The sequence below is a fragment of the Lucilia cuprina genome, chromosome X (genome assembly GCF_022045245.1).
Source record: "Lucilia cuprina isolate Lc7/37 chromosome X, ASM2204524v1, whole genome shotgun sequence".
In the NCBI taxonomy this organism is placed as follows: Eukaryota; Metazoa; Arthropoda; class Insecta; order Diptera; family Calliphoridae; genus Lucilia; species Lucilia cuprina.
The window spans coordinates 10,653,895-10,657,587 of NC_060949.1; the positions used below are offsets into that span (position 1 = coordinate 10,653,895).

Sequence of the window (3,693 nt, forward strand, 5' to 3'; positions counted from 1 at the left end):
ACGCTGTATACGGTTTACTATCATCGTCTAGCTCAATTTGCCAGAAGGCATATTTAAGATCTACACTGCTGATGAAATGTGTCTCATCAATTCTACTCAGAATTCTGTCAATATTTTGAAGCGGATATGCATCTTTAATGGTAACTTTATTAAGTTTACGTGCATCTAAACAAAAACGGGGTTTTCCCGGTTTTCTAACGACAGTGGTTCGATTCGACCAAGGACTTTCACTCAACTCAATTACGTTTAACTTTAACATTGTATCGATTTCCTGGTATGTTATCTCCTTCACAGTGGGTGAAATTGGGTAGTAACGATCCTTTACAGGCTCAACTCCTTCTACCAACCTAATTGTATGCTTTTCTAAGTGGGTCATTCCTAATTTTCCCTTCCTTTTCTTCAAATGTGTCGAACTGCTTAATTACATTCTCCAATATCTGTCTTCTCTCTTCGTCTAGCGAATGAGGTTTTAATTTATATTGATTTTTCTCTGGTGTAAGATCACTTTTCATTTTCTCTATATCGATTTCATTTACTTCTATTGCGTCCGGTGCTAATTTAAAAATTTTCCAAAAATCTATCCCTAAATATAGAGATTGTTCCAAGTCTGGACAAAGATACAGAAGTATATTATTTTCCTGATCTTTGTACTTAATGGATAAGTTTACTTTTCCTAATATGCGGTGATATTGTCCACTGGCTGTTTTCGCATTAGAGAACATCGGCGAAATTTCTAGGTTTAAATCCTGTATAAATTCCCTACATCCTTTACCTAGTAAACTTACAGATGCTCCTGTGTCCAACAGTCCTTTAATCTTTTGCCCTTCTATTATTACTTCTGCGAAACTCCTATTATCTGTCTTATCCTGGCTTATTCCCCTAACAGATTCAACCATTAATTTTATGTTTCTACGCTTTTCTTTAAATTTTTCTTTAACTTTAAGAATTCTATTTGATATTCGTTTTCTATTTCCCTTAGTTCCAAAAATCTGCTTCTTCTTTCTGTCATAGTACATCTGTCTTTCGTCCCTAGATAGGTAGTGTCTTATTTGTGGGAGACATTTAGGTACAAAATCTTCCTCTTCACCAAATGTTTCTATATTACTATTACAGTTTATATTATCTAATTTTCTGCCGGGGAAGGATTGTTGCTCGAGCGTGGGTCCCCGTTCGTTCCCAAGCTCTTGGTATGGTTTCCCGATTGGCAATTTGGGCATCTGGGTGTAATTACATTTGGTCGATCACTCTTATAACAAAAGATTGTCCTCTCCAAAGACGTACAGTCCATAATGACATGACCGTGTTGCCTACAGTTCCAACATGTAATCTGCTGCTTTCTTTGTTGTACATTTAAATTCAACGCTGCTACATCTTCGTAGTTTTCTAAGGGGCTAGTACATTCGTCACCACTCTCATAATAAACTTCGTTTACGTGCCTTATTGGGCGCCATTTATGTTACGGTCTTCTTTTGCCTGACGATTCCACCGACTAGCTTTCCCATCCCAGGAGGTTCCAACCCTGTCGTCAGGTTATAAACACGAACACAAAAAGGTAAGACTGCAAAACTACATACAACACAATACCACACGCAAAAACTTGAGACTGATGTTCGTCTCGTTATTAGCCCTCTCAGCCTTGTCGTAGAATCTCCGAATATATCTTCCTACGGCCCTAAATCCACACGACCGAACTCTTCCACTTACCTGTTCAACATTGCCAAATTCTTAACAAATTAATCTCTCCTGGTAAGCATCATTTTCAACTTCAAATCATTATTTATTATAAATAGACTAAATTAACACAAATACAACTAATAAAACGATGATTAATATCTATACTTATATAAATAATCTGTACTTATTTCGACTATTATTTCCTTTTTTTTTTCTTTAAATTTAAACTTTTGGCCGTCACTTTCTTCTGAGTTTTATTTTTTTTTGTAACTTATATAATTATATCTCAATTTAGTTCTTCTCTTATATTTTCTCTCATTAGCTATTGGTAGATTTTATTTTTATCTTTATAGGGCTCAAGCTATAGCTTTCATCTAATTCAATTTTTTTTTCTAGATTCTATCTAATCTTTTTTTTCGTCTAAAGGAGCTCCCTGAGGTTAAATGATTCCTGTCACTTCTACAGGTGATTTTTAACTATATTTTTGCTTCGCTTAAGCTTCAAAAGTTTTTATTGGTATCCTTTTTATGTTTATATTTGAAAATTTGTTTCTATAAAGAGATATACTTATATTTTTGTTTCCTAACTCTTTTGATTATTTTTTTTTCTGGCCTTATGATTCAAATAATGTACTTAAACTAATAACATACATATATAACTAACTACACACTCTCGAAATTCTTACATTAGATTCACGCAACACAAAGACTTAGACTAACTTATATTATTTAAATATTATTATTATTATTTTTTTTTTTTAAATTTTAACGATTAATAAAATTTTCTCTTTTTCTTTACTTTCAGATTATCTCCTAGCGGCTTTACTACGTATTTAGTGGTTTAATTTTAGTTGAAAATAGAGACATAAATTAAATAATTAATAAAGTAATGTGATATACATAATCATAGAATATAATTTTATTTCCCCCTTTTTTTCTCTTTTTTTTTTTTAGGATATCTAGCTTATGTTCCTTAATTTTTCCACCGCTTATGCAGCCACAAAAATACCAATCATATCGGAGACCACTATACTTTTCTCTTTAGTTTCTTTAGGGTAAATTTTAAATATTTGTATAACAAATCTTATAAATGTTACCTGGCTATTTATCACTGTGTGGTTTAGGATGAGTGCATCAATATCTCTTATGAGAATAAATTTTCCCAAAAAAAATAGCTAGCTAGAGAAAAAATTTAATATATATTTTTTTATTTTATCACATGAAACTTAATTGCTCTTATCAATAATCAAATATTCTTTCATACTAGTTTATAAATCTAAACTTCTATCGAAAATATTTATAACTCTTGTTTAATTAACATTTGATTATTAATATTTTATTATATTGAAATCTATACTTTATTCTTTTATTCACTTACGTATAATTTCAATTTTCATTAACTTTAATATTTTTTTATTATTCCAACGAGCAAATAGATTAATGCACTTATTCAAATTTTAATTTTATTCTACCACACAGATTATAAATATGAATTTGTTTGTTTTTTTTTTCTTTTGAAGATTTTACTTTACTTTTAGTCTCTCACTCAACCTTTTGTTTGCCAATAGCTCGATTTCTCCTATGTTGTAGCTTTAAATACCCATCTCCTATTTACAAAATTCGCGGTTTATGTACTATTACTGCGGCAAAATTTCCCGCCTACACTTATTTATCGTTCCCATTCCCTTTTTCTAATATATATATATCGGTTTTCTACTTTGCTTTTCCGCGGATTATTGGATTATATATTTAAATTATATTAAATATATCCCGCTATCGATGTTTACAATATAAAAAAAATGGGATAACTATGTATTTTGTGGTTATTAAACTTTTCTTGGTTCACTAGCTCCAGTAAACTTAATATTATCTTTCCCTACATCCCCGTTCTCCTACCCCTAAAACATTCAATCCGCCTTATTTTACCAGGCTGTCAGAAAAATTAGAATGTTTCATTCATTTCAATATTGAAATATTTGAAAAAAAACCGCGAGAATAAAATTTCCATTCCTGAATGGAA

At 31.0% G+C, this 3,693-nt stretch overlaps 1 long non-coding RNA gene across 1 annotated transcript; it reads right to left on the minus strand.

Annotated features, from left to right (window-relative positions):
• Positions 1-2,650: 2,650 nt before the first annotated feature.
• Positions 2,651-3,347, minus strand: LOC111685841. Its single transcript, XR_002762761.2, has 2 exons — positions 3,052-3,347; positions 2,651-2,852 (listed from the first exon to the last, which is right to left on the minus strand). It is a non-coding gene; the product is annotated as an uncharacterized LOC111685841 (long non-coding RNA).
• Positions 3,348-3,693: the final 346 nt, after the last annotated feature.